Source organism: Plecotus auritus, assembly GCF_963455305.1.
Source record: "Plecotus auritus genome assembly, chromosome: 2".
NCBI classification, from domain to species: Eukaryota; Metazoa; Chordata; class Mammalia; order Chiroptera; family Vespertilionidae; genus Plecotus; species Plecotus auritus.
In genome coordinates, this window is record NC_137771.1 from 154,655,223 (window position 1) to 154,680,633 (window position 25,411).

At 39.9% G+C, this 25,411-nt stretch overlaps 1 protein-coding gene across 9 annotated transcripts in view; it reads left to right on the top strand.

The window, feature by feature from the left end:
* The window catches only part of BBX (BBX high mobility group box domain containing), a 318,462-nt gene that overhangs the window by 82,183 nt on the left and 210,868 nt on the right, over positions 1-25,411 (top strand). The window contains exon 1 of one of the 9 annotated variants that reach the window (XM_080656465.1): positions 10,012-10,286. The exons of 7 other annotated variants lie outside the window; for them this stretch is intronic. The gene's annotated coding sequence lies outside the window, so the exon portion shown is untranslated. Of the gene's footprint in view, positions 1-10,011; positions 10,287-25,411 lie in introns of those variants that run through there. One more of the 9 variants, XM_080656464.1, reaches the window with a different exon arrangement.

Here is a 25,411-nt window from a genome sequence, read left to right on the forward strand (position 1 = left end):
GAAATCACTTTAAAATTTAAACTTTATCCATAGCACATCCTACCTACACAGGTGAATTTTTTCCTTTTAGTGACCATGTTGGGCTGCTTAACTCTTTGTCCCACATCTGAGAGATTTTTTATTTCCTAGAGGCCTGGTGCACGAATTCATGCATGGGTGGTGTCCCTCTGCCTGGCCAGCGATCAGGGCCAATTGGGGCCAGCCTGCTGGGGGTAGGGATTGCAGGAGGTTGGCTGTGGGAGTGCAGTGACCACCAGGGGGAAGCTCCTGCGTTGATCTTCTGCCCCCTGGTGGTCAGTGCACATCATAGCGATCAGTCTACTGGTCTGGTTGACCGGTTGTAATGGTTCCTTAGGCTTTTATGTATATAGATTCACTCCATCATCAAAAGCCACACTACTTGAGTTTGGGGCAGATAGTGGGAATTAAGCTTTGGAGTGCTAGGTCAGGGGTTTCACTCATCAATAACAGCATAGGTTGTGTGTGGTCCCAACAGAAGTCACTGCTTTCAGCCCCAGTAATGCTAGAAATTTAGTCACTGACCTTTCATGACCTTGCTTCCTTAACACTACATGTAATACCTCCAGTTTCCAGGCAGTATCCACTCCTGAGAATCATCCAGTTTCCTAAAGTTTAAATCTATTCCAGATAGATTTTATTCCCCTAGTCTTAAGGATGGAATCATAGATTAAATGTAGAATCACATCATTAGCTTTCAAGGTATGTATCTCCTTCTTGTTTTTTCTAAATTCTAAAACAAGCCTTTAATTTTTATTTTTTAAAACTATAACATCACCCTGGCCATTTAGCTCAATTGGTTAGAGTGTCATCCCCCCAAGGTTCTGGGTTCAATCCCCAGTCAGGGCACATACAAAAGTCAACCAATGAATGAATAACTAAGTGGAACAACAAATTGATGTTTCTCCCTAACGTCAGTTAAAAAAACACAACAAAACAAAACAAACAACCTTGTAACCCCTAGCTAAAGAAAAAAAGTGAACTTAGATAATTTTCCAATGAGCCCCTTAATATTCTTCAGTTTTCATAGAACAATGAAGAAAGTTATAAAAATAACTAGAGACCTGGTGCATGAAATTTGTGCACCAGTGGGGTCCTTCGGCCTGGCCTGTCGGATTGGGCCGAAACTGGCTCTCCGACATCCTCCAAGGGGTCCTGGATTGTGAGAGGGCACAGGCCAGGCCAAGGGACCCCACCAGTGCATAATTGGGGCTGGGGAGGGACTGCGGGAGTGCTCCAGGGCGTGTCTGGCCCGTCTTGCTCAGACCTGATCAGTTGGACCCCAGCAGCAAGCTAAACAACTGATCGGAGCACCTGCCCCCTGGTGGTCAGTGCACATCATAGTGAGCAGTTGAGTGGCCTTAGCATATCGTTAGCATATTATGCTTTGATTGGTTGAACAGCCAACTGGTTGACCGGACACTTAGCATGTTAGGCTTTTATTATATAGGATGAAAAAGTGAAATGGATGAAAACCGTGGTCAGAGAATTCAAGAGAGCAGTGCAAGTCCAATGAAATAGGCTTGAAAACTTGTTTTAAGATGCAGAAATAATCAGTCAGCTGCTCAAAGGGGGTAGGAGGAAAGGGAGACATTTTAGAAGCTTGAATCCCCAGCAATTTTGTACTGCATTGATGAATAAATATATTTTTAAACTTTTCAGTATGTGCTAAAAGCTCCTGATTTTAAGTAAGAAAACCCAGTTCAAATGTTGACTTTTCAGTTTAAGTAGGTGAGATGTTTTATCTCTCTCAATCTTTGTGAATTTTTCTGTAAAATATAAATATTTGTAAGTAAAAATTTTAGTGTAGTATAGACCCATCTTAAATGTCTGTGTAACAAGAAGGGGCTTGCTAAAACATTTGCAAATTAAGATTTTCAAATATGAAACCTCTTAGACCTAGAGAGAGTTAGAGTACAATAGAAATAAACCTTCTTTTTGGGAAATTTATCAGATTAAAAAGAACATGAAAATAAACTATATATGTAATCTGATTTAAGAGAATGACTATATTTCTACCAAATATGACATTTATTTTGTAAGGAACTATAAAAATCAACAAATGTCACATGTAACAGTAATTGTACACACTTAAAAGGAGCACCCCAATTACTTAATCACATTCTATTTATTTTAAAGGGTCTTGATAGTAATAGAAATGTTTCCTTGAGGCATAGTACTTGACTGTAGGTAATTGAAATGTCTTAGTAAGATTTCATTAAAGTAAAAGGAAATATTTTATGTGGTGAACAGAATCTATAACTTGCTAGTAAATGTATGCCTTTTAGCCTTTATAATCGTTATGGTACAAAAAAATGTTACTTTGAATTTCTTTGGCATTGTAGATACAATTTGTAGATGTGATGACCCTGGCTTTATACGAAAGAGATGAACTCCTTCAAGAAGTTAATAATCCAGTGCTAGCGTTTGCTTGGTGGTTAGAGCTTTGAATGGCCTCATGTTTGATTCCGGCCAAGGGCATGTACCTCTGGGCGCTTGTGGGAAGCAATTGATATGTCTCTCTCACATTGATGTTTCTCTCTGTCTCTTCCTCTCCTTTTCACTCTTTCTAAAAAACAAAACAAACAAAAAAACAATGGAAAAAATAGCCTTGGGTGAGGATTAACCAAAAAAAAAAAAAAAAGTTAATAATCCCCCAGTTTAGTATGACATGATATTTGGGAAAACTTGTAAGCCTATCAGCTTGCAAAATGTAATCTACTTATTGTTGTTGTTGTTCTTCTTTTTTTCCCCCCCCTCTCTCAATGTTTTGGGTTAAAAAAAGTATGTTAAGATCACTAAGAGAATGCTGATTTTTTAAAATACCTTAAACTGATTTTTTGTGTAATAGCAGCCTAACATTAAAGAATGTTCAATCTTAAAATCTCTTAGAGTCTAATAATATAAGGAAATCTTAGGGAGATTTGAAACATTTAAAAATCGAACTTTATTTTAAAATGGGAAGTTTTAAAGTTTATTTATTTTGCTGTGTTTACCAGGACACACAGAGCTCAGGTTTTATTAACGAAAGCGTTGGCTATTATCAACAAATCAACAAAGGACAAGTGCTGGCTAGGATGCGGAGAAAAAGGAACCCTTGTGCACTGCTGGTGGGAATGCAGACTGGTGCAGCCACTGTGGAGAACAGTATGGAGTTTCCTCAAAAAACTAAAAATGGAACTCCCATTTGACCCAGTGATCCCACTTTTAGGAATATATCCCAAGAAACTAGAAACACGAATCAGAAAGGATATATGCACCTCTATGTTCATAGCAGCACAATTCACCATAGCTAAGATTTGGAAACAGCCTAAGTGCCCATCAGCAGATGAGTGGATTAAAAAACTGTGGTACATCTACCAGGGGTCCTCAAACTATGGCCCGCGGGCCACATGCGGCCTGCCGAGGACATTTATCCGGCCCGCCCGGTGCCGCTGCCTGTCCTGCTTAGCAGCCGACTCGTCCCGGGCCCGCAGTGCGCATAGGAATTTGTTCATAGTTTTTTTTTTTTTTAAACTATAGTCCGGCCCTCCAACAGTCTGAGGGACAGTGAACTGGCCCCCTGTTTAAAAAGTTTGAGGACCCCTGAATGGAATACTACGCTGCAGTAAAAAAGAAGGAGTTCTTACCATTTGCAACAACATGGATGGAGATGGAGAGCATTATGCTAAGTGAAATAAGCCAGGCAGAGAAAGATAAATATCACATGATCTTACTCATTTGTGGAATATAATGAACAACATAAACTGATGAACAAAAATAGATCCAGAGACAGAGAAACATCAATCATAATGTCAAACCTCAGGGAAGGTAGGGGATGGTGGGGGTAAGGGGCAGAGATCAACCAAAGGACTTATATGCATGCATATAAGCCTAAGCAATGGACACAGACAACAGGGGGTTGGGGGCCTGAATGGGAGGTGTGGGGTTATGGGGGAATAAGGACACATATGTAATACCTTAATCAATAAAGAAATTAAAAAAAAATAAAAACTCAAAAAAAAAGAATAAAAAAAAACACCAAAAAAACCCACAAAAGGGTCAATTTTGGGGAGCTCACAGGTGCTTCTTCCAATGAGTATGTTTAGATTTATTATTATAGCAATCAGAATTGCCAAATTTCAATAATATTGAATGTCATTATGCTCAGTCTCCCTCCCTCTACACATACCCGAAGGGCCACCCATTTCTGTTAAATTATGCTGTATAATTTATGGAAGAGTTGTTTGTTTTAGATTAAGTTAAAAAGTTCTCATGGTACTGCCTTTTTCAAAGAACTCCATATAGGAAAAATAGAAGTATGGTTTATTTTTAATAGATATTTAATCATAATTTTACATTTCTAAGAAGCGGATTATCTGTTCTTAGAGGCTAACTGGTGTTTTGCTAACTTTTTAAACACCCTAGTTGCTAGTTCAAGGTCTGCATTTGTCCTGTGGTGGTTCTAATAGCAGCAGTCAATTAATCAAACAATATAAAAGTGTTTATCTGATACTGACCTTGTGCTGGGCACTTCTCTGGGTATTATGGGATAAACAAAGCCCCTTGAGCTAGTCAATAAATTTTAAGTGGTCATGACCCTAAGTCATATCTTTTGTCTGAAAACTGAGTACTGGGCATATGTTCAACAAAGAGGGTACTGAAACATCATCCCAAGGGTGTTTTTCTTTTATTTCCCCAACCAGTTGCCAGAGAAGTAATCACTAATCCACTAAATCCTAATCACTTTTGGTGATTGAAGATTATCACTCTATAAAGAGATAGGCTTCTAGAGTAAGCTCAGTGGCAAAAGAAACCTCAGTCAGAAAACAGGTTTGAAAACTTTCAACTAATCTTTTTCAACATTTAATGAGTACAACACAGTGTACTATGTACTTGGGTTGTGAAGATGAACAAAACACAAATTCTCTCTGTTCTGCCGGATCTTAAAAGGTAATGGAGAAGCCAGATTAGTAGTCACAAGTGAGAGTCCTCAGTGGCATATGCAGAGCACTTGGGAGCACATAGCATGCAGCCTAACTCTGCCTGAAGGAAATGGGCAAACTGTGGTTTCCGCCAATCTCTTTAAGTGAAGAGAACAGACTTTAGATTTAGACAAAAGCCACAGGAAAATCATGTGGGTTAAAAGCCCAAAGCGTAGTTATCCAAAGGAACTCAGCAATAACATTGAGCATATGATTTAAGATTTGCCAAAGAAATCGAATTTGCAGTTCAGTAGATGACAGGGACATTTTACTGTGCTCTGATACTTTAGAGTCAAATGGTTTTTATTGTGCTTGTATCAGGTCATCAATGAACGCTGATTAAAGTGATCACATTCCCCTCCCCAGAGTCAGATAGTTATTTTGTAGACAGGGAATAGACCCCAAATTATACCACAGGCCAGGTTTTGGCCATTTTTCTTTCTGGTATTTATTTAGGCACCTGATAAAGTTTCATAAATACAGGTGCCGGTACAAGTTTGTTTTTCTTAGGCTAAGTTTCTCTTTTTCTCCCCTGTCTAGTAGCTGATATTTTTTTTCATGTTCCCACTTTCAGGCCACCATTTAGTTTTTCCATTCTGTTGCACATTATTCTCTTCCAGGGAACAGCTCCTTCTTGACTTCTTCCCTGAAGCCCTTACTCCTGTCAGTCTCACTTAGTCAAATTCTCAACTCTTTATGTCTCATCACTGGGGTGCATCATAGACCTTAGGCCCTCTAGGCTGACTATCAAGAAGGTTGATGATGGAGATGTGGAGAATAAGGGCCGTGCTATCATTATGATCATTCTCAGAGAGTTAGTCTACAGCTGTTCAGACTGCTTAGGCTCTGTGGCATCTCTTTCTAGCTCTTTGACCTAGGCAGATTGTGTTTCCTGTCTTGGACAAAGTTTTTCTCATCCATAAAACAGGAACAATAATAATATCTATTATGCCATAGGATTATTGGGAGAATTAGATGAATTATGACATGTCACATAATGATAGCTAAAAATTGTTAGTTATTATTTAGTAGACTCAAGTTTGTAATTGGTGCAGTGCTAAGGATATTACCTCTTAAGTCCCCACAACAACCTGGTAGGTACTATTTTTACCTTTTATAGATGAGGAAATTGAGGCTTAGAAAAGTTAAATAAGTTGCCCAGGGTAACATGGTCTGGATTCAAACTCAGATCTGTGTGACTCCAGAATGCCTGCCCTTTGGACTAAAACATGATGCCCTCTGGGAGTCACAGAACAGCAGGAACGCTGCCACAGCTCACTGCAGCTATACCAGCTGTTTCCATGGGCCAGACACATCACTAAGGGCCTTGGCTGGACCATCCTTCTGCAGGATTGAGTTCTAGTTCTGGCTTTCACTGCCTGCCTTTTGATCTTGAGCAAGTCACTTAAATACTTTTGAGGCTCCGATTCATAATCAGTAATCTGGAAATCATAGCAGAGCTGCTTTAAAGGGTCAAGCAAGACTATAATACTAATAACTACATAATAATTCATGGGCTAGAATAAAGTGCCTAGCCCCCCATATGGACATTTTAAATAGTCAAAATAGGTAATATCAGTTAGCTTTTTAAAACCTTATCTTCACTTTTGAGGTTATTTGAATTTTATTTGCTACTTTGGAAAGTGAGAGGTTTATTTTGTATTTCTGGAAATGAAAGATTATAGGGCACTAGATGTAACTAAATTGGTGTGCCAACTGAAATTTTGGACTACCTAACAGCATAAGTAAAAACATTTAGTGAGCAGATAATAAAGTGTGTTGGTTGTTGGGTCGGGGATGGATTTGATACTAAAGAGAATCACATCTGTAAATGTTAGGCCTCCTCTTTCTGTGAATCTTTTGTTACAGCAGATTGAGCTTTTGAATAGAACACAATATAGAGTTAGGTCTTTCTATACATTACTCAGCCATCCATCTAGCAATATCAGTGACCCAGAACCCATATGGCTTCTGGAGATAAGTAGAAGACACCTGTCCCTTTTTATGAGAATTAAACATATCTAGTTAGCTTTTTGGCTGATTTCCACACCTATAGCAGTTAGAATGGTGAGGAGAAGTTCATGCAGGAAATAAGTGGTGAGAAGTGATAGGAGGAGCCTGACCAAAAGGGGGGAAAAAAACCCCTAAAACATAAGTTTTCTTGGTGTGGAATCTGTAAGTGAATTCTTGTTCACTTCTGTGAACTCATCTCAGTTTTGGGAGATAGTTTAAGAAGGTGAGATTAACTTCTTTTTATAGGGAAGAAAATTGGAGCTCAGGGAGTTTCATTACTTACTCAGGGGCAGGCAGCTTGTGACTGGCAGGTCAGGAATTGAACCCACATTCCCCACTTGCTGGCAGAAGTGCATATAGCTAAACAGGAGGAACATCATAGGTCTTGGGAAGCATTATATGAATGCTCAGCAGGACTGGTGTTAGTAATAATTGGGAAACACTAATAAATTTTAAATTATGTTAATATGGTGTAAGAAGGTGTGAAGGAGTTCCCCATTTTAAGAAGAGTTTCATTTATAAGTTTAAAATTAGGAGACAAAACTACTATGATACTCAAAGAATATAACCAGAGATAACTGGAAAACTTAGTTGCTCTAAGTGGCTCATTTCCTGAGGTTCTAGATTGCTATTCTTTTCTAAAACTCTGTAAGTGACACTTGAAAAGTGCTTTGGAATGGAAGAAGGGTGAACCAGTGCAGTGGTCTTTAAACATTTGCGCTCCAGTAAAAGAATTTTGAAAACTGTGGATTCCCTCATTGACATTTAAAATTTTTGTCGTAAGTTTAAATCATTTGTATGGTATAATTGTTGTTGATTGTAAATACTACATTTCTTAATAAACTTGCCATACCCTTCTGTAATATTTGAGTCAAACACCACTGTCCATTTAGAAACTACTTTTTAACAGTCAGAAGTTTTAGTGTTAATTTTTCTCCTGAAAATCTTTATTATTAGACTTTTCCCACTAAATTTTATCCTTGTGTATTATTATGTTTAAAATCTATTTTTAATCACCCTATCATACTTTGGTGATAAAATTTAATTTACTGTGACAAGACTCTGATTTTAAAAAAGTTATTACAGTGGTTATTAGTATACAGTTGATCATAATAATATGTGTGAATTATAAATTTTGATAAATAATATTAGAGAAAAATACAATTTTATTGGAAATATATCTCTTAATGCATTATTGATTTTCTTCTAATTAGTTTATATATTAGTAGATGAATATTATTCATTACAAAAAGAGTTCAGCATATTTTTCATTTTAAATATATACACTGTTGAATTTTGTTTACATAAACAAGTTGAAGAGGATGAGAGTGTTAATAAAGCTGTGTCAATTCTTTGAACTTCTGGCTTCTATTCAAAATCACAATGACCTGTTGTAAATATTTTTAATGATTTATCAGCTGACAACCAAATTAGGTTCTCCTCTACTTTTATTCCAGTTAAAGAAATAGCAAAGATACCTAAGTTGCAAAAGAAGAGTGATTAGGGCCATACACTTTTTCATCACCAGCATTTCTCCTGTGTCCTGTGTCCTGCCCAGAGGTTCTTTCCTACCCCAAGCAGTGCCTCTGAGTGAGATTTGTGATGGGTGAATTGTGTGCCTGGATTTTATAAAGTGGGAGAAGGGGAATTGGAAAAGGGAAAGTGGGAAAGTTAAACCTGTTCTGTGGGGGCATGCTCAAGTAGATTGGTTTCAGGGAAGGGTATTTAGAAAAGTTGATTCTGGAAACTGATTTACCATCTGCTTACCTGTGTATTCTTCAGACCCTTTGGAAAGTCCCAGGTAATTCTAGGAATTTGCCTACCCTAATTTGAAGACGGTTGGGCTAGTAACCACTATATATTACTGGCTCTTAATTTAAACATTGTTTTTTCTATTCCTGATGCGTGTGTGTGTGTGTGTGTGTGTGTGTGTGTGTCCCCTTTAAACTTAAAACACTAAAGTAAATAGTTGTCTAGGGTAATGTCATAGGTCTTAATTGCTTCCAAGCAATTAATATAATGTGCCCTTTCCATCTTCACTATCCTAATTCTCTCTAAATTCTCCAGATGAGGATTAACAATTGAACAGCCTGTGTAACTTTCCCCCCTATACACCTTTTGGTAGTCCTACTCACATTTATCAGTACTTTGGGAAAGCATATCTTAAATAGCTCAATATAAGGATTTATTGCTGTTTTTAGTAAACAACAAACAATTGGCCACAGATTTTTTTTTTTTTTTTTTTGGCCTGTGCTTATTTCTTTTGAGTATCAGTTCATGAATTGAAAACAGCACAAGAGATCTCAGATATAATTTATATTAACTCTTTCCTTTTACAGAAAGTGAAACTAGAGGGATTAAGTCATTTGTCCAAGGTCACAGAGTTGGTTTTAGAGTAGTAGAACTGGGGTCTCCTAACTCTCATTATTATACCCTTTGCTACATCACACCTTCTGTTGCCTTTTGCTAAATTGCATTCATTACCTCAATCCTATTTAATATTAGTTCTTCTGGGGATTGACCGAGCTTTTGTTGACTCAGCATTATTTTTGAAGTAGAGACATTTGCTTTTTCATTGAAGACTTTTCTCAAAACAAAAATACTCCTTATCCCCTGGCAAATACTTTCTGTGGCACAGTAGGACACAGAAAGCTTGCCTGGGGCCCTGCGGCCCCAAGGCAGTGGCACTGGGGGGAGGGGGGATGTTAACAGGTCAGAGTAGAGGTGGATTGGCAGAGCTGGGGCTGGTGGGAGGTGGGAAGCTTACATCATTTCCCTGCAACTGGGCTCTGGCGAGGCTGTAAGGCCTTACTTTCCCCTGTGTGATAGTTTACCAGATTGACAGAGATTCGTAAAAGAGAGAAAAGGTACGGCAGGACAGATGCTCACCCCGTTCATAAATCTGTGCTATAAGATGAAACTGTCAATAACTAACTAGAAGCAGCCAGGACTCTGTGCTTCGCTTCCCCCTCCAGCTCAGTTTCTTTCTGCTCCGCCCCATCCCTGCTCTCTCTGCTGCTCAGATCAGCTTCCTGCTTCTCTTGAAAGCGGTTCTCCTATAAAGCTGGTCTGCTTTCACTGAAAGCATTATATTCATAAGTCAGAGTCAGGTTTTGTGGAAGTATTGTTGGTTTGGTTTTCTTTGGGGGATGCAGGGGGAGGGAAGAATTTAAAAAAAAAGAAAGGGGCAGGCTGATGAAAAAGCAAAATCATCATGAATTTTGTTGTCACATCTTGCCGGTGTTACAACCAGCTCTGTAGACTGCTGCACTGAAAACATTTCTGTGAGAGGTATGTGCTTGAAAATGGAAAGGTGACTGTTGGCTGTGGAGCAGACTGTCCGCCCTGCAGCTGCTCAGATGGCTGTAAGGTCAGAATTCTCTCTAGTGTTTTGATATCGCAAGGGCAGTCGTTAATTTTAAACGTGGTACAGTTAACCAGCTCTTGGTGAAATGTTAAATGTGTGCTTAGTCCCCACATCAGGACTCCTGAAATGCTCGTTCAGGCTGAATATGTCTAGTCAAATACACGGTGTTATTCCAGGCTCTCTAGATGGTGCTTGTCTGTAAACAAGATGATGATCTTTAATACCTCTCTCATTATTTATGAACCACGTGACGAAGATTAATGAGAGAGACTTCCAGTAGCCTAGAAGAAGCTTCAGATTCTTTAGGAGCGTTTGCCTCGACAGATGGCGAAAGTAAAAGGAAATAGTTGATGATTTACCTTAACATAAAGTGAAAGTTTTAAAGTTTAGAGGGTGTGTTTTGGCTAAGTGGAAAAATCTGGAGGGGCCACTAAAATTTAAAATCATAATCCCACCCATTAGAGTGGACGCCTGACCTATGTTATGGCCAGAAGACTTTTGAACACATATGGATGTATCTTTTCAAAGGAAATTAGGGAATATGCATAAACGTTTCTGTTCAGTGGGATTAATAATAAGAATATAACCAACACCAAAGGAAATGTGGAGAACTGTATAGTGGTTACGAAGTACTCAGGCTATCCTGTTATAAAAAATTTTAGAGAAAATATAATATAATTTGTCATGTACCTTGAATAAGATAGTGTGGCAAAGACTGTTTGAGCTACAAAGTAGTTTCTGCTTGATTATAAGAATTATTTTATTATGTAAGAAACTTGAGAATTCTTGAATGCTAGCATGTTTTAAATTTATTTTACAAAACTTTGGAGTTAAGTTGTTTAAGTTATCAACATATAAACGTGCCAGTACTGTTGCTCTTTTCCACAAAGATGGTAGTGCTTAAATCTTTGAAAGCTCTTATTCATGAATAGAATAAACTAGCGATTATAAGTCAGCCTAAATTTTTCCCTTTACGAGACTGTGCCATTTAAACTTCATTTCTTCTCAGAATTGTGCATGGAGAGCTAATCTTCATGATCATAGAGGTTATTGTTAATAAGTTAAAAATGGAAAAGGTTCTAGAACAAAAGATCTGGGAAGTAAACCTAATGCAGGCTTCTGAGAAGGAATCCCTTCTCCACCACACAGACAGGTGACCATCCTGATCCTATTAACTTGGTCATTCTCAAGTGCACATTAGAAACCCCTGGAGAACTTTTAGTACCTACCATTGCCCAGGCCCTGCCCCAGAGATTCTAATTTAATTGGTCGGGGGTGGGGCCTGAGCAATGAAAGACTTAAAGCTGCTCCCAGTTGTTTATAATGCGCAGCCAGGTTGGCAGTAGTTGCATTTCCTGAATGAACATCCTCAGTAGTGAAGCAGTCCATGGTGTTTTGGGTGCTGTTATGGATCAACACCAGGTCTGCTTTGGTATGCGCCCTCTTAGGTCTGAACTTTGTCACTTGAAGCTCATGAGATATTTAATATCTCTCCCCCAAGACTTAGCTTTTCTAGACTGAGTAGTCCTAATTCCTTCAGTCTTCAGGACTTGCTTTCTAGATTCTTTCCCATTCTGGTCTCTTCCTGTCATGGAATTGCTCTTTTTTGACAGTATCACACTGTCTTTTTTTTTTTTAAGCCCTCAACCTAGGACAGTGGTCGGCAAACTCAATAGTCAACAGAGCCAAATATCAACAGTACAACGATTGAAATTTCTTTTGAGAGCCAAATTTTTTAAACTTCTTCTAACGCCACTTCTTCAAAATAGACTCGCCCAGGCCGTGGTATTTTGTGGAAGAGCCACACTCAAGGGGCCAAAGAGCCCATGTGGCTCGCGAGCCGAGCCATGGTTTGCTCACCACTGCCCTAGGATATGTTTATTTATTTATTTTCAGAGAGAAGAAGGGGGAGGGAGAGAAACATTGATTGGTTGCCTCCCATATACACCCTGACCAGGGATGGACCCTGCAACCTGTGAATGTGCCTTGATGGGGAGTCGAACCCAAGACTTTTTGGTGTACAGGACGGCATTTCAACCAACCGAGCCACCCTGGCCAGAGCTGTATCACTTTTAAATAGTATGCCCTGGCAACTGAGCCCATCATTCTAGATATGTAGTGCCTAGCACAGGATGCAGAGAATACAGTAAAGCTGTAACTCTCTTGTTCTGGACACTATACTTCTGTCAAAGGTTACATTTGCTTTTTGGCAGCCATGTCACACTGTTAACTCATGGTGAGTTTGATCTCAGCTCGAGCTCTTAGTTCTTTTTCACATGAACTGTGCGTAAGTCAGGACTCTCCTACTCCATGCCTGTAAATTTTTTTTAACTATAGTTTCAGATTTACATTTATGCTTATGAAAAAGAGGAAATCTGATGAATCAGTTATCCCACACAAGGAGAGGGATGTATTCAAACTGAATGTCAAAAGGTTATGATGTGCATATAGCAGCAATTTTAGAGTGATCTAGACCTTTCGTTTTCCAGTGTTCCTTCTAATTCATCACTCAGTGCTTGCTGTTCAAAGAACCCATTTGACTAGATAGCCGGTGTTAATGTTTGTATTCGATATGTAGGGGAGGAAAAATAATTTTCCTTCTACCTTTCTAAATTCCTCTGGCTGGTCTAATAGTAAAATTGATAAAAGACAGATTACCAGGATAAGATAACCAAGTTTATTACATATATACATATAGGGGCTCCAGAAGAATATGGCATCCAAGGACAAATTGGGCAGTTGAGGCGTATAGTCATTTTGGACTAAGGAGAGGAAGGTAAGTGGTCCAGGACTTTAAAGAATTGGACACAGAGGGGATGCTAACAGACTTATGATAAGGTGATAGATAGCTCCCTTCATTTAAGCAGGTTTTTCTATCCAACCTTCTTTAGGCAGGTATGTAAAACACTATTTTTGAGTCTTTTGTTTCTTGAAAATAATCAGCTTAAAATAATCAGTATCCCCAAAAGGCAGATTTTGGGGTAGCACACTCTGCTCTCCCTCAAATACTTTGTCAAACGCTTTTCCAAAATCAAAATACATTATATCCACGGTATTCTCCTCAACTATTTTTATTTTAAAAGGCAATGTATTGAACTTGTCATGACATTCTTATTTAGTGAGGAAAGTAGAAGGAAATATTTTGCAGATGAGCAGGTGACATGCCTAGGATCTTACTACGGTCAAAGCTTGGACCCACCACAAGCTCCACTGGTCCCCCCTCCAGTGCTCCGTGGATCAGACGACAAGTGCTGATGCCATTTGTTATTTAGGATAAGACTTTGAAGAAAACTGAAAGGAAATAAAGCCTCTGTGGATGCTTCACTGTCTCTTTGGGGGTATTTAATACTTAATTCCTTAACATAAACCAAATCAAATTTTGATTTGTTTTTCATTTAGTGTTCTGCCCAGAGCAATAAAAGAGGAGTAAATGACTAGCCAGCATTACTAAGTTAACTGCAGAGAATAGTTTTCTTAGGAGTTTGGGCATCCTAATTCCGCTTGGAAAGTTATTCATGCCCTAATGCCCTCCACACAACTGATGGTAATACTGCCTTGCTCGTAATGAATTATACCATGCAAAAGTTTTATATATTAAGGGAGAGGTATATATAGCCTGTTTTCCAATTTTGTAGATGAAGAAACTGAGGCCCAGGCAGGAAAGGCTTGCTGTATCCTTAGTGCTTAGCAGTGCATTTAGTACATAAACATGCTTGGTCAATAACTGGATATTGCACACCTTTCTTCAGTATTGTTTTCTTCTCCACATGGGAGCTGGATTTTATCTTTCTTTCCGCTAGCTTTGCTTTTGGGCACTCATTTCCTTAACAGTGTTGAAATGGAACAGCTTTTTCAAGAATACCTATTACTTTAGAAAAGCTCCAGTGATATAGTAAAAGCTCAGATAACTAAGTTTATTTTTCCAGCTTTTAAAGGGGAGGAAAATAAGTCCCTTTCCTCCCCTTTAAAAATTGATTTAAAACCATTTAGTTTTTAAGAAAGAAAAAAGAAGAGCATCCAAAGAATGAATAGCCTAGGGCTGGTCTGTAGCCCCATGTCCACATCTTCATTAGGTTCCAATGAAAACTGATGTTCACAACAAGGCTGGCCCTAATGTATGATAAGACCTGCAGTCACCAGTGATTTTATTATATTCACTATGCTGTACTTACTAAAGTATCAAAGTATACCTTAATACATTTGGAAAGGTTTTCAGTAGCAGTGGTTGAAACAACAAGGCTTTATAAGTAAATTTAGTCAATCAGACCAGGTTCCTTTTCTGGTCAATATAGTTTTGATTGCATGTCCACTTTTACAGTTTGGAAACACCTGCCTTTATTAGCCAGAGGCTTGTAGAGAGTATCAGCTGTGAAACTGCACTTTTAGAGCATCTCTTGCTTCTGTTGTAGTCCCAAGTGTGTATTTTCTGTTTTGTAAGGATATTTAAATTACTTTGATTAATAGTGGTTGTATTTTTACACGGTGGTTCCTCTTATCTCATGTCCTGAAATTGATTCTTGTAACCCCTTCATTATTTTTATGCTTCAACATGATGCTTTTAACCATATGTTTTTAACATAAAATGAGAATTAAATGTTCATAGAACCATGAGCCATGTATACATTAGCCATATAAAAGAATACAGTTTAAAAAATGTGATATGACACATAGATTAAGATGTGATTACTAGTGGATTTAGTTAATTCTTGAGTAGTACTCAGTACAACGTATCCGTATTTAATTTGAAATCAAAGATGAGATGTCAGAAAAAAAATGAGTGGGGAAATACAGATTTATTGCAAATACTTCTTGTTGTAGAATATTAAAATGTAAAGACCTCAAAACCTAACCTCTCTAAATTACTATTCAGAGAGTGCTTATAGGCGTATCTTCTAAAACTTCAACCAAATCACTTTATACATGGCATATCCCAGCAGTTGTTTTTCTATGTGTTTTTCTTTTTGTGATTGTTTTTATTATTATTAAGAAACTGGGTGGAGCTCATCAAACTTTAAAAAGAATGCTGGATAACCGAACTTTGGGGTTAATTTTGGTATTTATTTTTAAAACATGTATTTTTTACACAGTGAAATTAACCTCCAGAAAAGTTTGAATATAAATGAAGTTGTCCTTAAAGCATATAAAATGATAAAGAATTGCAAGAAAATAGTGTACTGGTTGCTATAAGTATTCATAATTAATAACAAACAGTCTGTCTCAGTCTGTTTAGGCTGCTATAACAAAATGCCACAGACTGGGTGGCTTATAAACAACAAACATCTATTTCTCATAGTTATGGAGGCTGGAATTCTGAGATGAGGGTGCCAGCATGGTCAGGTGAGGGTTCTCTTCTGGGTCACAGATTTCTTGTATCCTCATAGCAAAGGATTAAGGGAGCTCTTTTTTATAAAAACACTAATTCCTATGCTGTATACCTGAATCCAAAATAATATTGAATATAAACTGTAATTGAAAAAATGTTTTAATTTTAAAAAAGGACTTTTAAGTGGTGGCCTTAAAAAAATAAAAATACTAATCCCACTCATGAGGGCTTCACCTTCATGACCTAAGTGTCTCTCAAGGGCTCCACCTAATACCATCACATGGTACATTAATATTTCAACACATGAATTTTTTGGGAAACAAACATTCAGACCATAATATTCTGCCCTTGAGACCCCCCAAATTCATGTCCTCCTTATATGCAAAATACATTCATTCCATCCCAGCTACTCAAAAGTCTTGACTAGTTCTAGCATCAACTCAAAAGTCTAAAGTCTCATCTAAATATTACCTGCATTAGACATGATGAGACTAATGGTATGGTTCATCCTGAGACAAATTCCTCTTCAAATTCCTCGAACCTGTGAAAACAAACAACTTATATACTTCCAAATATATTGTTGGGATGGGCATATAATTAAACACATTTAAAAAGGGGAAAATAGGAAAGAAAGGGGTATGATAGACCTCAAGCAAGTAAAAGCTCAGTAGGGCAAATTACATCAAATCTTAAGGTTAGAGAATAATCTTTAACTCAGTGGTCTGCTCACCAAACCCACTGGAGCAAGTCCTACCTCCTGGACACACTCAGGGCAACCCGGCCCCTATCACTTTTCTGGGTGTAGCCCATACAGCAACTGTTCCAAGCTGGAATGGTATTCCTGTGGTTCTTTTGGTTTGGGGTTACCTGGCAGCTTTAGCCTTTTTCCTTCAGCTCTATTGGGTGTTGCCTTGTGGGGTCTCTGTGGTGGCCTCTTCTTCGCCATGTCCTCAGCTTTCCTTCTGCCCCTGTAGCCAGCTTGATCCTTTGAAATCTAGATAGAAGTAGCCACTCCCCCATTGGCTCCCATTGTTTTGGGTGGGAGGTCTTCTGGTCTCTTGAAACCCAGGGAATGTCCTAGCCCCTTTTGAAAGCAAGGAGGAAGCCCTGATGATCTCTAAATTGCCTTTGGAGTCCTTTTTCCCTTGTCTTGAGGAATATCACACGTTCCCAGTAGAATATCTCTATGGTTCCATCCTTTATGTTCTAAGAAGTCTGACAGCCAACCTTCATTCATTCTTGTCTCCTTCCCCTTCAGTTCAGATTGGGTGGCTGAATAAATCCTGGTTCACACCTATACTAATCTCTTTATCTAAAGGTCTCTTGGTCACACCCTTAGTGTTCTCTTCTAAGAATTGTTACAATATTAATAAGTTGAGAATTTTCTAATTTTTTAAATTTCTGCTTTCCTTTTGATTAAAAATTCCATCTTTAAGTCATTCTTGCTTGTATTTTCCTATAAGCATTCAAGAGGAGCCAATCTGTACCTTCAACACTTTGCTCAGAAAAAGGTTAGCCAAACATCCAATTTCATCACTCAGACTTTCCTTACTCACACATTCTATCTTCCACAAAATACTAGGACATGAACAGTTCTTTGCTACTTTATAACATAGGTGGCCTTTCCTTCAGTTTCCAATAACATGTTCCTTATTTCCAAGAGCTCATCAGAATGGCCTCTACTTTTCATATTTCCATGAACATCCTGTTCATGACCACTTAGGTTTTCTCTAGGAAGACAGGCTTTTTCTACCTCCGTTCTCTTCTGAGCCTTCACCAGAATTGCTTTTAATTGTCTGTTCACAGGTAATGTGGGCTTTTTCTACAGTGTACTCCAAAACTCTTCCATCCTCTACCCATTACCCAGTTCCAAAGCGGCTTCTCATTTTTAGGTATTTGTTATAGCAGCACCACACTTTCAGTATCAGTTTTCTGCCTTAGTTAGTGTAGGGTGCTGTGACAAAATATAGGCCGAGTGGCTTATAAGCAACAAACATTTATTTCTGCAGCTCTGGAGGGTGGAAATCTGAGATCACAGTCATAGTTTGATTATGAATGACAAAGCCTCTTACTAGAATTACTACTCTTCTTCTCTGTATATAGAAAGCTCCTGAGAAAATGGATATCAGGGGTTGTAGCAAGTAGACCTAAGTTAACATAAAGCGCCAAGCAAATATGTATGATTTTTACATCGAGATATAATATATTGACTTAGATATTATCTTTGCATAAATCTTAGAATTATTTGATTATTTTTATTAAAACACTTTAATTAGATTTATTTGAAATTGTGTAGGTTTTCTTATTCCTATTTAAGGGACTTATCTTAGTTTGGGGGCTCAGGAAAACTCATCTTGGAGAAAGGGATGGCTAAGAAAAGATTTTACAAATAGATTTATAAGGGCTGGGAGTGGTAGGAGGAAGTGCAAAAGATGTGAGGTGAAAAAGAGCAGGATACCTAGCAGGGGTCCTCAAACTAGGGCCCGCGGGCCACATGCGGCCCGCCGAGGACATTTATCTGGCCTGCCGGGTGCCGCTGCCTGTCCTGCTTAGCAGCGGACTCGTCCCGGGCCCACAGTGCGCATAGGAATTTGTTCATCATTTTTTTTTAAACTATAGTCCGGCCCTCCAACGGTCTGAGGGACAGTGAACTGGCCCCCTGTTTAAAAAGTTTGAGGACCCCTGCTAAGAGAAACTAGAAGAATCTATTATTATTGGAGTTCAGAAAAGAACAGAAAGGGTGATATGATGTGGACTTTTGTGTGCTTTGATGAGATTATGCCAAACCTAGCAGGTAACACTGAAAAGTGTTAATCGAGGGAGTGTGGTGTTTGGATTTGCATTTTGTAAAGATCGGTCTGATTGCTACAGGAGGGATACTTTGGAGGGAGGCATAAATGGGGGATGCAGAAATCATTCAAGAGATTGTTATAGTGGTAGTTTAGGCCAGGTGGTGGTGGTGAGAATTTAGGAACTTTAATTAGTGGTGTTTTATAATTGACTAGATGTGTAAGAGTAAGACAGGGGGAAACCGAACACTAGGTTTAGCATCTGGTGCATTGATGATATAGTGACAACCACCAAAACAGGGAAAGCCACAAGAGAAGCAGAACTGGAGGCTGTAGGGAGAAGATGATGTATTTAAATGTACACATGTTGAGCTTGAAGTACCTATAAGATACCTAGATTATATTTTCATTTATGAGTAAAATATATCTGGACTTCAGAAGAGAGGAATTGGCTGAAATATAAACTTGGCAATCATTGGCATATGGTAATTGAAGCTTCCAGAATGAATGATATCAGCTACGGAGGAGTGTACAGTGAAAGTAAAAGCGGACTTGGTAACCTTAACCTAAGGCCCTGCACAAGAGACACTTTCCACCCAAGAATTGAGAACACAAAGAAGTACACAGTACTCACCTGCATTTTGTTTATTTGTTTTATTTGTTTGTTTTTTATGTTAATTCTCACCTCAGGAAATTTTTTCCATTGATTTTTAAGGAGAGTCTAAGGGAGGGAGAGGGAAAGAGGGAAGAAGGTAGAAACAGACAGAGAGAGAGACAGAGACAGAAAAAGAGAGAGAAGTATCAATGTGAGAGAGAGACATCAATTTGTTGCCTCCTGTACATGGCCCCATCAGGGCCAGGGATCGAACCTGCAACCCATGTATGTGCCCTTGACCAGGAATTGAACCCGTGACCTTTTGGTGCTTGGGCAGACACTCTAACCACCGAGCAGCACCAGCCAGGGCATGTTGCTCTTTATATAGACACAGCCACTTCCCTCTTGTCCCCACCCCCTTGCAACCACTAATCTGTCCTCCATTTTTATAATTTTGTCTTTTCAAGAGTGTTATGTTTTTTTTTTTCACTCAGCATAATTATCTAGAGATTCATGTAACATTGTATCAATAGTTTTTTATTCTGAATAGTATTCTATGGTGTAAAGATATAACTGTGTGTGTAACCACATGTTGAAATTCATCTCAGTTGTTTCCAGTTTGGGGTTATTTTGAATAAAGCTGCTATGAACATTCATGTACCTATTTTCTTGTGAATTAGTTTTCATTTCCACTGGAGAAATGCCCAGGAGTGCAATTATAGCACCATAATGATAATTGCATGTTCAATTGTTACTTTTGCATTTTTAAAGTTTTTATACATATATTCTAGATACTAGTCCTTTGTCAGATATGTATTTAACATGTACTTTCTTCCAGTCTGTAGCTTATCTTTTTATCTTCTTTATAAGGTTTTTGGCCAAGCAAAAGTTTTAAATTTTGATGGATTTCACTTTATCATTCTTTTAATGGGTGGACTTTTGGTGTCAAATCCAAGTCCAAGCATTTTTAACCTAGCCCTAAATTCTAAAGAGTTTCTTGTACATCCCCCCACCCCCGCAAAAGTTGTATAGTTTTGTGTTTTACACCTCAGTCTATTATTCATTGTGAGTTAATTTTTATATATGATGTGAGTCTTAGGTCAATTCTTATATATGATGTGAAGTCTTTCTTATTTTGCATATGGATGTCCTGTTGCTTCAGCACCATTAGTTTTTTTAAAGATATATTTTTATTGATTTCGGAGAGGAAGGGAGAGGGAGAGAGATAGAAACATCAATGATGAGAGAGAATCATTGATCAGCTGCCTCTTGTATGACCCCTTCTGGGGAACAAGCCCACAACCCAGGCATGTGCTCTTGACCAGAATCAAACCTGGGACCCTTCAGTCTGCAGACCAACACTCTCTCCACTGAGTAAAACTGTCTAGGGCAGCACCATTAGTTTGAAATGGCAATTCTTCATCCATTGGCCTGCTTTTGTGCCTTGGTCAAAAATTAGATGGGTATATATATATATCTGTTTCTAGGTTCTCTGTTCTCTGTTTCATTGATCTATGTGTCTGCTCCTCTACCAATATAATACATTCTTACTATCTACACTAATAAAAGAGAAACAGGCAAGTTGACCATCCCTCCTCTACGCCCACCAACCAATCAGGAGCGAGTATGCAAATTAACTCAACAAAGATGGCATTGGCCACAGAGCTGGAGTGAGCAGGAGGCTCAGGTTGCCCTTGGTGACGGAGGAAGCCAAGCTTCCCGCACACCCTGGCCACCACTGAAGGAGTGGCTGGGGGCCTGGGTCGCCGAGGGGCGTGGCCACCCTGAAAACAGCCCTCAGCCCCTCATCCAGACTGGTGATGCCCCCATGAGGTGAGGGTCCCTGCTGGGGGGCATGGCCAGCCTGCAAACAGCCATCAGCCCCTCACTCAGGCTGGCCAGGCACCCCAGCAGGAACCCACACCCTGAAGGGGTTGTGGCCAGCTTGAAAACAGCCCTCAGCCCCTCACCCAGGCTGGCCATGACCCCCCAGTGGGGACCCACACCCCATGGGGGCGTGGCCGGCCTGCAAACCACCACAGGCCCCTCGCCCAGGCTGCCCCATGCCCCAAGGGAACCCCCACCCTGATCCGGGAAACCCTTCAGGGCAAACCAGCTGGCCCCCACCCATGCACCAGGCCTTTATCTATACCAGTGGTCGGCAAACTGCGGCTCGCGAGCCAGATGCGACTCTTTGGCCCCTTGAGTGTGGCTCTTCCACAAAATGCCACGGCCTGGGTGAGTCTATTTTGAAGAAGTGGCATTAGAAGAAGTTTAAGTTTAAAAAATTTGGCTCTCAAAAGAAATTTCAATCGTTGTACTATTGATATTTGGCTCTGTTGACTAATGAGTTTGCCGACCACTGATCTATACTAATAAAAGGGTAATATGCTAATTAGATCAGGAGACCTTCCAGGAGTCCTTCCGGATGTTCTTCTGAACAAAGCCATGGTGGTGGGGCTGAGGTAGAGGCGGTTAGAGGCCAAGAGGGGAGGGCAGTTGTGCGTGATCAGGCCAGGATGGGATGGCAGTTGTGGGTGATCAGGCTGGTTGGGGGGGTCCGTTGGGGGTGATCAGGCCATCAGTGGGGGTCAGTTGGGGGTGATCAGGACAGCGGGGTGGGCAGGTTGGGCTGGCAGGCCAGCAGGGGGGCAGTTGGGGGTGAGCAGGCCAGTGGGGAGGGAAGGTGGGGGCGAGCAGGCCAGCAGGGGGGGCAGTTGGGGGCAAGCACACTGGCATGGGGGCAGTTGGGGTGATCAGGCTGGCAGGGGGGCATTTGGGGGCAAGCAGGTCGGTGGTGGGGGGCATTTGGGGGCAAGCAGGCTGGCAGGCAGAGTGGTTAGGGGCAATCAGGCATGCAGGCAGGTGAGCAGTTAGGAGACAGCAGTCCCAGATTGTGAGAGGGATGTCCAACTGCTGGTTTAGGCTTGATCCCTGTAAATTGGCAGTAGGACATCTTTCAACGGATCCTAGATTGGAGAGGGTGCAGGCCAGGCTAAGGAACACCCCCTCCCTCGTCCACAGATTTCGTGCACCGGGCCACTAGTCTATACTAATAAAAGGGTAATATGGTAATTAGACTGGGAGACCTTCTAGACGTCCTTTTGGACAAAGCCATGATGGCGGTGCCAAGGCAGAGGCAGTTAGGGGCGATCAGGCCAGGAGGGGAGGGCAGTTGGAGGTGATCAGGCCGGCGGGGGGGCGAGTGGGGGACGAGCAGGCCAGCAGTGGGTGGCAGTTGGGGGTGAGCAGGCCGGCAAGGGGGGAAGTTGGGGGCAATCAGGCCAGCAAGGGGGGCAAGAAGGCTGGCGGGGGGGAAAGATGGGGGCAAGCAGTCCAGCAGGGGAGTGGTTAGAGGGTGATCAGGCAGGCAGGCAGGTGAGCGGTTAGGAGCCAGAGGTCCCGGATTGTGAGAGGAATGTCCGAACGCCGGTTAGGCCTGATTCCACAGGGATTGGGCCTAAACTGGCAGTCGGACATCCCCTGAGGGGTCCCAGATTGGAGAGGGTGCAGGCCAGGCTGAGGGACACCCACTCCCTCTTCCATGCACAAATTTTGTGCACTGGGCCACTAGTAGCTATATAGTAAGCCTTGAAATCATGTAGATTGATTTCTCACCCTTCATTCTTCTTTTCCAAAACTATTTGAGCCATTCTAGTTTCTTTACCTTTCCATATGAAATCTAGAATAATCTTGTCTCTATCTTCTGTGTCTATAAAAATCTTGCTGGGATTTTTTAAAAAGTTATATTAAATCTGCATATCAATTTGGAAAAAATTGACAACTTTTTTTTATATTTAGTCTTCTAGTTATTGAACACTGTATAGTATGTCTTTTCCTTTATTTAGAACTTACAATTTTTTTCATCAGCATTTTGTAGTTTTCAGCATACATGTATTGGACTTGTTTTATTAGATTTACAATTAACTTTCATTTTTTAAACTATTGTAAATGATATTGTATTTTTTATCCTCACCCAAGGATATGTTTTTGTTGATTTTTAGAGAGGGGAGGAAAACATCTATATGAGATTGATTGCCTCCTGTACACACCCTGACTGGTGATCAAACACAACCAACTGAGCCACCTGGCCAAGGCAATGATACTGTCTTTTTAATTTTGGTGTCTACATGTTTATTTGTGGTATATAAAAATATTTTAATTTTAGTGTCCATATGTTCGTTGCTCATATATAAAAATATAGTTGATTTCCACTGATTCTCTGTATTGGATGTGGGGAGGGGGTACTTTTTACCACCTGATTAGATAAGAATCTCAGCTCCCTACTTGTCCTCTGATACTACCTCATTGAGGGGGTTGTGGGTCATCTTCACAGACTGGTGAGGGTGGTAGTCTAGGTTCTACACTTGGCCTTAGCAGGTGTAGGGTCACGTATTTCTGTCATTTTTGGCTCATGTAGAGCAATTACTGTCTAAAAGTTTTCTGTCTTGCTTGGCTGCCCCTTTCCTGATCTTTTGGCTAGAGAGAGCTGGCTTTTGTTGGGACTTAGTTGTCTGTGCCCTATTGGCATATCTGGCTGGCTGGCTTCTTCAGTTCCAAGTCTACGATATGTGGGGCAAAAAGTAAACCTAAGCCATGTGGCTCAGTTGGTTGCAGCATTGTCTTGTGCACTAAAAAAGTTGTGTGTTTGATTCCTGGTCAGGGCACATATCTAGGTTTCAGGTTCAATTCCTGGTCAGGCGTACAAGAGGCAACCAATCGATGTTTCTCTCTCACATTGGTGTTTCTCTCTCTATTTCCCTTTCTCTCTCTAAATCAATTAAAAACTTAATCCTTCAGGTTAGGATTAAAAAAAAATTAAAAACGGAAACCCAGGGAACTCACCACTATATTGTTCTTCCTTACATCCTAAAGACCTTAGTCAATTTTATTTGTAATGTTCACAGTCTTATGATTGTTTTATATATAATATTCAGTGGGTTTTTTTATTGGTTAAGGTATTACATATGTGTCCTTTCCCCCCTCCCCATTGTCCTCCAACCCTCCCCGCTCATCCCCTCATCCCCCCTCGTGTCTGTGTCCATTGGTTATGCTTGTATGCATGCATACAAATCCTTTGGTTGATTGTCCCCCTACCGTCACCCTCTCCTACCTTCCCTCTATCCAGAGACAGAGAAGCATCAATCAGACTTTCAAATATTCAATGTTTTTAGTTGCACTTAGTGAGACCATTAGGCACAATATGTCTGTACCATCTTTCTGGAAGTGGAATTCCCTTATGTGTTTTCTAATGTGGTAGAGAATGTAAAAATACAGCATAGATGGTATTATGAAGAACATAGCTTGGAATTTGCAGGTGTAATCATTAATATTGGAATGGTTCCTCCCAAAATAGAGATTCTTATTTCAGGAAATTTAGATATCTTTTGGCTTGAAGACCTGATTTGCGGCTTGGTGATTGACAGTGACACGATGTTCTTTGATTTTCTTTCCATGTGCTATTTTGGTCTTGGTTTTGTATATACAGTAGAACAGGAAGCATATTGGGTAGGATTACACCTTTGTAAGTAATTTTAAGTTCTTATGCTGTTTATTTGATTCTACTGGCCTTTAGTGCAAAGGGTCAAATGCCCTTTAAATCAGCAAATTGATACAAATCATCTCTTAGAAATTTTTTTCATAAATCCTACACAATTTATTTTTGTCATTTAAAACTTGGGCTTTAGAATTTTTTTACTTCTTAGGTTAACTGGCAATAAAATTGGATTTTTGCGTATAATTCTATGAACTTTAAAACATGAATAGGTTTTGTGTACAGTTAAAATTTAGAAAGCTCCTTCACTCCCCAAAATTTCATTATGCTGTCTATTTGTAGTTACACTCACCTCCAAACTCTTGGCAACCACTATTCTGTTCTTTATTACAATAGTTTTATCTTTTGGAGCATTTAGTATAAATGGAATCATATGGTTTGTAATCTTTTGAGACTCACTTTTTTCACGTCCTATAATGCCCGAGATTCATCCAAATGGTTGCTTGCATCAATAGCACATTCATTTTTTCTGCTGAGTAGTCTATAAGTATATGTTTATGTATATGTATATATGTATATGTATATATCATGTCTGTGTTTATAACATATTATATATGTTACAATATTACTAGAGGCCCAGTGCACAAAATTTGTGCACGGGGGGAGTGTACCTCAGCCCAGCCTGCACCCTCTCCAATCTGGGACCCCTCGAGGGATGTCCAACTGTGGGATCGGGCCTAAACCGGCAGTCAGACATCCCTCTCACAGTCTGGGACTGCTAGCTCCTAACTGCTCACTTGCCTGTCTGCCTGATTGCCCCTAACCGCTTCTGCCTGCCAGCCTGATCA